This window comes from Sapajus apella, unplaced genomic scaffold, assembly GCF_009761245.1.
Source record: "Sapajus apella isolate SASKATOON/1434 unplaced genomic scaffold, GSC_monkey_1.0 scaffold137, whole genome shotgun sequence".
Classification (NCBI taxonomy): domain Eukaryota; kingdom Metazoa; phylum Chordata; class Mammalia; order Primates; family Cebidae; genus Sapajus; species Sapajus apella.
Genome location: NW_022437077.1, coordinates 1,320,757 through 1,330,434, shown reverse-complemented (window position 1 = coordinate 1,330,434; position 9,678 = coordinate 1,320,757). Strand labels below are relative to the sequence as shown.

The window sequence follows — 9,678 nt, the reverse complement described above, 5'->3', positions numbered from 1 at the left end:
AAAAAAAAAAAAAAAAAAAAAAAAAAAAAGAGTTGCTAAGTATGGTGTCACGTGTCGTGTCTGCAGTCCCAACTAATCCAGAGGCTGAGGTGGGAGGATTGCTTGAGTCTAAGAGGTCGAGGCTGCAGTGAGCTGTGATCATGCCATTGCACTCCAGCCTGGGCAATAAAACGAGACCCTGTCTCAAAAAAAAAAAAAAAAAAGGAGGACAGGCACAGTAGCTCACGCCTGTAATTCCAGCACTTTGGGAGGCCAAGGAGGGCAGACCACTTGAGGTCAGGAGTTCAACATCAGCCTGGCCAACATGGTTATCTATGCCTTGTGTACCCTCCAAAAATGTATGTGGTTTTTTTTGGTGGGGGGTGGTTTGAGGGTCTTATTCTGTTACCCAGGCTGGAGTGCCATGAACATTCATAATGTTGTATAACTGCCACCACTAATTTAAAAAAAAACACTAATTTTGATCACCACTACATTGAAAACATTTCGATCACTGCAAAATAAAACCTTGTATCCATTAAGCAATCTATCTTTATTTCCCTCACACCGGGCCCATTTATTTTATTTTGTTTTGTTGGCCTTTTTTTTTTTTTCCTTTGAGACAGAGTCTCACTCTGTTGCCAGGAGCCAGGCTAGAGTGCAGTGGTATGATCTCGGCTCACACAACCTCCGCCTCCTGGGTTCAAGCAATTCTTCTGCCTCAGCCTCCCAAGTAGCTGGGACTACAGGCGTGCACCACCACGCTCAGCTAATTTTTGTATTTTAGTAAAGATGGGGTTTTACCATGTTGGCCAGGATGGTCTTGATCTCTTGACCTTGTGATCCGCCCGCCTCGGCCTCCCAAAGTGCTGAGATTACAGGTGTGAGCCACTGCTCCAGGCTTTTTTTTTTTTTTTTTTTTAAACAGAGTCTCACTCTGTCACCCAGGCTGAAATGCAATGATGCCATCTCAGCTCATTGCAACCTCCACCTCCCAGGTTCAAGTGATTCTCCCACTCAGCCTCCCGAGTAGCTGGGATTATAGGCATCCCCCCCGATCACGCCTGGCAAATTTTTGTATTTTGAGTAGAGACAGGGTTTCATGATGTTTGCCAGGCTGGTCTCGAACTCCAGACCTCAGGTGATCTTCCCGCTTTGGCCTCCCAAAGTTCTAGGATTACAGACGTGAACCACCATGCTTGGCCAACCATTTGTTTTTATGTAGCCAAATTTACTGATTTTTTAATTTTTAATTTTAATTTTTGGAGGACAGCGATTTTGTTCTGTCGTGAAGGCTGGAGTGCAGTGTTGTGATCATAGCTCGCTGCAGCCTCGAACTTCTGGGCTCATGCCATCCTCCTGCCTCCACCTCTTGAGTAGCTAGGACTACAGGTGCGCACTATCACAATCAGTTTATTGATGTTTTTCATAATGGCCCTAAGATTTTGTGCTGTGCCTGGGAGTGCTTTTCTCACTAGATTCTTAAAAAGCAAAGGAGGCCAGGTACAGTGGCTCAGGCCTGTAATCTCAGCACTTTGGGAGGCTGAGGCTGGTGGATCACTTGCGGTCAGGAGTTCAAGACCAGCCTGACCGAGACTATACTTTCAGGGATCATTTCTATAGTTTGTTACTAGAGAAGTTTCTCTGAACGTGTAGAAAAAAAAAAAAAAAAAAGACCAGCCTGACCAACAAGGTGAAGCCCCGTCTCTACTAAAAGTACAAAATAGCCGGGCGCGGTGGCTCAAGCCTGTAATCCCAGCACTTTGGGAGGCCGAGGCGGGTGGATCACGAGGTCAAGAGATCGAGACCATCCTGGTTAACATGGTGAAACCCCGTCTCTACTAAAATACAAAAAATTAGCTGGACATGGTGGCACGTGCCTGTAATCCCAGCTACCCAGGAGGCTGAGGCAGGAGAATTGCCTGAACCCAGGAGGCGGAGGTTGCGGTGAGCCGAGATCGCGCCATTGCACTCCAGCCTGGGTAACATGAGTGAAACTCCGTCTCAAAAAAAAAAAAAAAAAAAAGTACAAAATAGCCAGGTGTGGTGGTGCATGCCTGTAATCCCAGTTACTTGAGAGGCTGAGGCAGGAGAATTGCTTGAACCCAGGAGATGGAGTTTGCAGTGAGCCAAGATCATGCCACTGCACTCCAGCCTGGGCAACAAACTGAGATTGTGTCAAAAAAGAAAAGAAAAGAAATAGATTTTCAAATTACTATTAATGGTCAGTGAAATCTTTTTTTTTTTTTGAGATAGAGTTTTGCTTTTGTTGCCCAGGCTGGAGTTCAATGGCGTGATCTCGGCTCACTGCAACCTCTGCCTCCTGAGTTCCAGGAATTCTCCTGCCTCAGCCTCCTGAGTAGCTGGGGTTACAGGAGGTGGAGGGTAGGGACCTCCCATTTGTCCCCATCTGTAGCCACAACACGAAGTTGGATAGTGAGTAAGTATGCAGTTAATGGTGGTTAAAGGCAGTTTCGACTTCCAGATTATAAAAGGAAAACATCTCATATTCTCTTCTAGTCATTTTAGAGTGTGTTTTTTAAAGTTATGTGTTTTATCCATCTGGAGTTTATTTTAGTGATGGGAATGAGGTAGAGATACAGCTTTATTTTTTTCCAAGTGGCTAGCCAGTTGAACCAACACCATATTGAATAATCTGTCTTCCCCCTACTGATTTGAAATGCCACCTCTAGCATATACTCAATTCCCACATGTATTTGGGTCTATTTCTGGAGTCCCTATCCTGTCCTGGTGATGGCTCTGTCTGGGATTCTATCCTTTTTAAAAGCTCCCCAGGTGATTCTGATGCAGCCAGTCTGCAGATGGTGCTTATCTATAATGAGATATTTTTGTGGATTCTTAGCAATAAAGGAAAAAAGAGTATCACAAAGTTAAATTTCTTTTTGAGGGTCCTTCTTATATTTTGTGATTATGCACTTACTATACTTTCAATTTTAAGATTTTAAAATAAATTAACATTGATAGTGGACGGTCATTCTGGCTTATTTCCCTCCCTCCCTCCCTTCCTTCTTGCTTTCTTTCGAGACGGAGTTTCGCTCTTGTTGCCCAGGCTGGAGTACAGTGGCTCGATCTTGGCCGCAACCTCCGTCTCCCAGGTTCAAGCAATTCTCCTGTCTTAGCCTCCCAAGTAGCTGGGATTAATGCCCGGCTAATTTTTTGTATTTTTAGTAGAGATGGGGTTTCACCATGTTGGCCAGGCTGGTCTCGAACTCCAGATCTCAGGTGATCTGCCTGCCTTGGCCTCCCAAAGTGCTGAGATTACATGCGTAAGCCACCACACCCAACCAGCCTTTACCTTATAAGGACTGCCGTCATTGGATTTATGGCCCACACTAATCCAGAATGAGCTCATCTCAAGACCTTTAATTCCATCTGCAGAGACGCTTTTTTCTAAATAAGGTCACATTCAGAGGTTCTAGGCTGATACATCTTATAAGGGATGGGGAGCACAATTCAACCCATGAGATCATCCATGCCACCAACAATCCCATATCAAGAAATAGGATGAGCCAGGAGTGGTAGCTCGCATCTGTAATCCCAGTGCTTTGGGAGGCTGAGGCAGGTAGATCACAAGGTCAAGAGTTTGAGATCAGCCTGGCCAACGTGGTGAAGCCCTGTCTCTACTAAGAATACAAAAATTAGGCAGGCGTGGCGGTGAGTGCTGAATTCCAGCTACTCAGGAGTCTGGGGCAGGAGAATTGCTTGAACCTGGGAGGTGGAGGTTGCAGTGGGCTGAGATCATGCCATTGCACTACAGCCTGGGTGACAGAGCAAGACTTCATCTTAGTTAAAAAAAAAAAAAAAATACGACATAGTTGGGTGTGGCGGCTAGCGCCAGTAATCCCAGCACTTTGGGATGCTGAGGTGGAATGATCACTTGAAGCTATGGACTTTAAAACCAGCCTGAGCAACCTAGCAAGACCCCCATCCCTACAAAATATACAAAAATTAGCCATGCCTATAGTCCCAGTTACTTGGGAGGCTGAGGCAGGAGGATCCCTTGAGCCCAGGAGTTTGAGGTTGCAGGGAGCTCTGGTCAAGCCATTGCACTCCAACTGACAGTGGAGACCCTGTCACACACACACACACACACACACACACACACACACACAAAGGAAATGAAAAGAAATAGGATATCGTACAATGCCAGAAGACTTCTCCACGCTCTGCCTGGCAGTGGAGTAACCATTATCTTCTCCTAATTTTCTTCTTCCTTTTCTTCTTCTTTTTTTTTTTTTGAGACAGAGACTTAGCTTGTCACCCAGTCTGGAGTACAGTGGTGCAATCACAGTTCACTGTAACCTCAAGCTGGGCTCAAGTGATCCTCTCACCTCAGCCTCCTGAGTAGCGGAGACTATACAGACACATACCACCAAGCCCAGTGAATTTTTTTTCTTTTGAGACAAGAGTTTTGCTCCTGTTGCCCAGGCAGGAGTGCAATGGCGAAATCTTGGCTCACTGCAACCTCCACCTCCCAGGTTCAAGTGATTCTCCTGCTTCAGCCTCCCGAGTAGCGGGGACTACAGGTATGTGCCAGCATGCCTGGCCAATTTTTTGTATTTCTAGTGGAGATGGGGTTTCACCATGTTGGCTAGGCTGGTCTTGAACTCCTGACCTCAGGTGATCTGCCCGCCTCGGCCTCCCAATGTGCTGGGATTACAGGTATGAGCCACTGCTTTCGGCCGAGATCTAGTTTCTTAAAGGGGTTCTGGGGCTTTAGAAGTTGCAGGACTAGGTGGACATGGTGGCTCGTGCCTATAATCCCAGCTAATTGGGAGGCTGAGGTGGGAGGATCACTTGAACCGAGACATTCGAGTTCGGCCTGGGCAACAAAGTGAGACCTCCTGTCTCTCTATTAAAAAAAAAAGAAAGAAAGTGGAGGACTCCAGAGTCAGAGGAAGTTTCTCAAATCTCTAAGGTCAGCCTGAGTGGGGTTTTGGGGTGCTTTGTAGGGAAGAGAGGACCTCCCCTGCTCTCCTCGAAGGCTCCTCTGAGCCCACACCTGCCCCAAGGCATGCTCACTGGTGTCTTCCTTGCTGAGCAGTGAGTGAGGCAATCCCTGCAAGGAAGGTGTGGTGGTTCTGGAGTGAGCCTGAACCTCAGGGCAAGGGGGGAGGACAACGTACTTCTCAGCCATTGCAGGGTGTGTGTGACCTGCCCCACCACTGGGTGACTCAGGCTGAAACTGGATCCAGCATTCACCCTGTGTAAGCTGAGTTGGTTAGCGTCTGGAGTGCTGTCAATTGCCTTACGTTTGCCCTTCAGGGAAATGCTTTTGCACTGACAGATGGGGGCCCAGATTGGAGGTTGTTAAATCTGCAAAGCCCTACTCCTCCACTTCCACACAGCAGACTCCTATTCACACTTCAAAACCTGGCCCAGGTGGTGTTCCTGCTGAACCCTTTCCTGACCTCTGACCTCTCCCCATGGAGTGAATAATGTCTTCCACTATGCACTCTGGAGCCAGACTGCCTGGGTATAAATCCTATCTCTGCCCTTTACTAGCTGTGTAACCTTGGTCAAGTTACTTAACTTCTCTATATTTCTCTTTCTACATCTGGGAAATTGGAAAAATTATAGCACCCATTTCACTGGGTAGTTGTGAAGGTTAAATGAGTTATTATACATAAATACTTAGGCCAGTGCTTGGCACACAGTATGAGCTCAAAAACAGCTGACTAGTGTTACTGTTATTATTATTGTTTAGACAAAGTCTTGCTCTGTTGCCCAGGCTGGAGTACGGTGGTGTGATCTCGGCTTCCTGCAACCTTTGCCTCCCAGGTTTAAGCAGTGCCTCAACCTCCTGAATAGCTGGGATTACAGGAGAGCGACACTGCACCCCACTATTTTTTTTTTTTTTTTGTATTTTTACCATGTTGGCCAGGCTGGTCTCGAACTCTTGGCCTCAAGTGATCCTCTCACCTTGGCCTCCCAAAGTATTGGGATTACAGGCATGAGCCACTGTGCCTAGCCACTCTTATGTTTGTCTTTAAGAGATACCTAGGCTCTTAACCTATAATCCCAGCACTTTGGGAGGCTAAGGCGGGCAGATCATGAGGTCAAGAGACTGAGACCATCCTGATCAATATGGTGAAACCCCGTCTCTATTAAAAATACAAAAATTAGCTGGGCGTGGTGGTGCGTGCCTGTTGTCCCACCTACTCAGGAGGCTGGGGCAGGAGAATCGCTTGAACCCAGGAGGTGGAGGTTGCAGTGAGCCGAGATTGTGCCACTGCACTCCAGCCTGGGCGACATAGTGAGATTCCGTCTCAAAAAACAAAAACCTAAGGCTGAGCATGGTGGCTCACGCCTGAAGTCCCAGCTGTTTAAGGTTACAATGAGACATGATCGTGCCACTGCACTCTAGCCTAGGTGACAGAGCAGGATCCTATCTGCAAAAAAAAGAAAAATACCTGAGAATATAGAGAACACAGCAGATAAGATTCTTGCACTCATGATATGTTCTCAGCCTGTGCGGACAGATAAGACAAATAAACAGGAAATTCTGTCTGAATGATGAAAAATGTCTCAATAAGGGAAGTGGTGGGTTGAGGGGAGCCATGGGAGCACAGAAGAGGGCCCCTTCCCAGGTTGGGGTGGTCAGCAGCATTTTTCTGGAAGAAATGACATCTCAGCTGAAACATAAAAGATGAATAAGATTTCACCAGGCAAAGTGGGAGGGCAGAGAGGGGAAGCGTGGGAAGGGTTTGAGGCAGTGGGGATAGTGCAAAGGCTCAGAAGCCAGAGCTCTTAATGTGTTTCAAGAATCGAAGCTCAGGATGGAGCGTGGATCCTGGAGTGTGGGTGGGTGGGTGCCCTTGGCACTTAAACCAGTTATTTACTGCATCTCTTTGTGACTTGTCTTCCTTCCTAGTGTGTGAATTCCTGCAGGACAAAGCTCACATCTCCTTTAATTCCCTGCGCCTAGCACCCAGCTCAGCACTCAGCAGGGATTCAATAAATGTTTGCTGAATGGAAATGAGAAATGAGAACCCATCAGGGAGCCATCTTGGGCAACCTTTTCATTTGCTTAACCTATGAATTTGGAATTCTTTTTAGCCTTGGGCTGTTCTTAATAGCCAAGTTTATTTGTTTGTTCAGAATTGTCATCTGCTGTGCGTCCCAGACTTCTGTGAATGAGGTGGTTCTGCCCGGACAAAGTCAAGTTTCTGGCCCAACAAGGTGAAACCTGATTCTTTGAGTCTCTCTCTGGATACCATTGGTATCTGTAAACTTTTTTTTTTTTTTCTGAGATGAAGTCTTGCTCTGTCACTCAGGCTGGAGTGCAGTGGCCAGATCTAGGCTCACTGCAACCTCTGCCTCCTGGGTTCAAGTGATTCTCCTGCCTCAGCCTCTCCAGTAGCTGGGATTACAGGTGCCCATCACCACACCCAGCTAATTTTTTTTTTTTTTTTGTATTTTTAGTAGAGACGGGTTTTCACCATGTTGGCGAGGCTGGTTTCAAAATTCTGACCTCAGGTGATCGGTCCATGTTGACCTCCCAAAGCGTTCACAGGCATGAGCCAGCGCGCCTGGCCAAACTTTCTTTTTTTTGAGACAAGGTCTCCCTCTGTCGCCCAGGCTGGAGTGCATTGGTGTGATCGTGGTTCGCTGCAGCCTTGAACTCCCAGGCTCAAGTGATTCTACCACCTCAGCCTCCTGAGTAGCTAGGACCACAGGGGCATGCCACCACACCTGGCTAATTTTTTTGTTGTGGTGGAGACAGAGGGAGGAGGTGGGGAGCCTTGTTATCTTGCCCAGGCTGATCTCAAACACCTGGACTCAAGCCTCCCACCTCGGCCTCCCAAAGTGTTGGGATTACAGGCATGAGCTGTGATGCCCAGCCATCTGTAACCTTTCAAACTTCACCATGCATCAGGTCACCTGGGGGATCTTGTACACATGAGGCAGATTCTGATTCAGTAGGTCTGTGGTCTGGCCCAAGATTCTGCATTTCTGACTGGCTCCCAGGTGAGGCCAATGCTGCTGGTCTGTGAATTACACTTTGAGTAGCAAGCCATTAGACAACATTGCCATCTTTCCTGGCCCTCTCTGCAATGATGACTGCAAACGCAGGCTCAGCAGGGCCTTGGATGCCAGGCTAAGGAGTTCAGTGTTTATTCTGGAGGCACTAGGGAGCTGGGTGCTGGGTGCTAGAGGGGCTGAGCTATTGCAAAAACAGGAGAGAGGTGGCAAGGCCGAAGTTCAGGCAGAGGCAGTGGGAACGCAGAGGACGGTGGTATCATGGGCTGACTGTGTTCCCCCCAAAATTCAAAGTTGAAGCCTTTCAGAAGGTGACTGCATTTGGAGATAGGGTATTTAAAGAGGTAATTAAGTTAAAATGAGGTCACGGGAATGGGCCCTAATCCAGTATGACTGGTGTCCTTAAGAAGAGGAAATTAGGACACAGACATGCACAGAGAAGAGGTCATGCGAAGACAAAGAAAGGAGACGGACATCTACAGACCAAAAAAGGGGGCCTCAGAAGAAACCAACCCTGCCAGCACCTTGATCTAGGACCTCTGCCTCCAGAGCTAAGAGAAAATACATTGTTGTTGTTTAAGACACCCGGCTGTGTGACTTTGTTATGGCAGTCCACGCCAGCAAATAAATACAGAAGGGATGGATTAAAGAGGACTGTCCAGGTTGTCAGTTACTTGGATGTCATTGTGGGGGGGGGTATCGTATTCTGTACGGGTGATTTGGAAATTGGGAAGGCCTGGAGAGAGAAGCCATGAATAGAAAGCTCTGGGAGGATCCCAGAGGGAGGAGCAGGGCTGCGGAGGACTAGATTTGGACCAAGTTACATTGGAGATGCCATGGGACCTATCCAGGGTGCTTTAGGACACGAGGCCGGGGCTGGGCTCTTGGGTATAATCCAGCACTTTGGGAGGCCAAGGCGGGTGGATTACCTAAGGTTGGGAGTTCAGGACCAGCCTGGGTAACATGGTGAAATCCCGTCTCTACTAAAAATTAAAAAAGTAGCCAGGTGTGGTGGCATGTGCTTGTAATCCCAACTACTCGGGAGGCTGAGGCAGGAGAATTGCTTCAACCCAGGAGGCAGAGGTTGCAGTGAGCTGAGATTGCATCACTGCACTCCAGCCTGGCTGACAGTGGGAGACTCTGAAAAAAAAAGAAAAAGAAAAAAAAAAAGAAAGAATAATAAAGAAGGAAAGGACAAAAAGAAAGAAAAGAAAAGAAAGACAGAAAAAGAAAAGAAAGAAAGAAGGGAAAGCACGCAAGCTAGAGGAGGAGCCCAGAGGGAGGAACAGGGCTGGGGAGGACTGGATTTGGATCAGGTTACATTGGGGGTGCCACTGGGACCTCGGCAGGTGCTATCCAGGGGGTTTTAGGAAATGAGGCTGGTGGTGCTTTCTGTTAAAGCCAGGCACTCAGGGGGTGAGGAGAAGGAAGAGAATGGTCCTGTGTTATTGGGGACCCTGGGTTTTAAATAAGCAAAACCATCTCAGGCTAACAAGCAAAAAGGAATGCACTGAAAAGGGTTCTGGAGGCTCACAGCTGCGATGTGAAGGCTCAAGGCCAAGCTTGGAAGGTGAGCTGGAGTCGAAAGAGACTGGTCCGCAGTGCGCATGATCAGGAACACGTAGCAGGGCCAGCCTGGGAGGGCCCTCAGGACCTCTGGGCTCTGCTCATCCCTCCGTCCAGCAGTCTCCTAAG

General features: G+C 47.7%; 1 pseudogene; it reads left to right on the top strand.

Annotated features, from left to right (window-relative positions):
* The first annotated feature begins 1,571 nt into the window (after nt 1–1,571).
* On the top strand, nt 1,572–1,664 carry LOC116540285 (annotated as a pseudogene).
* The last annotated feature ends 8,014 nt before the right edge of the window (nt 1,665–9,678 follow it).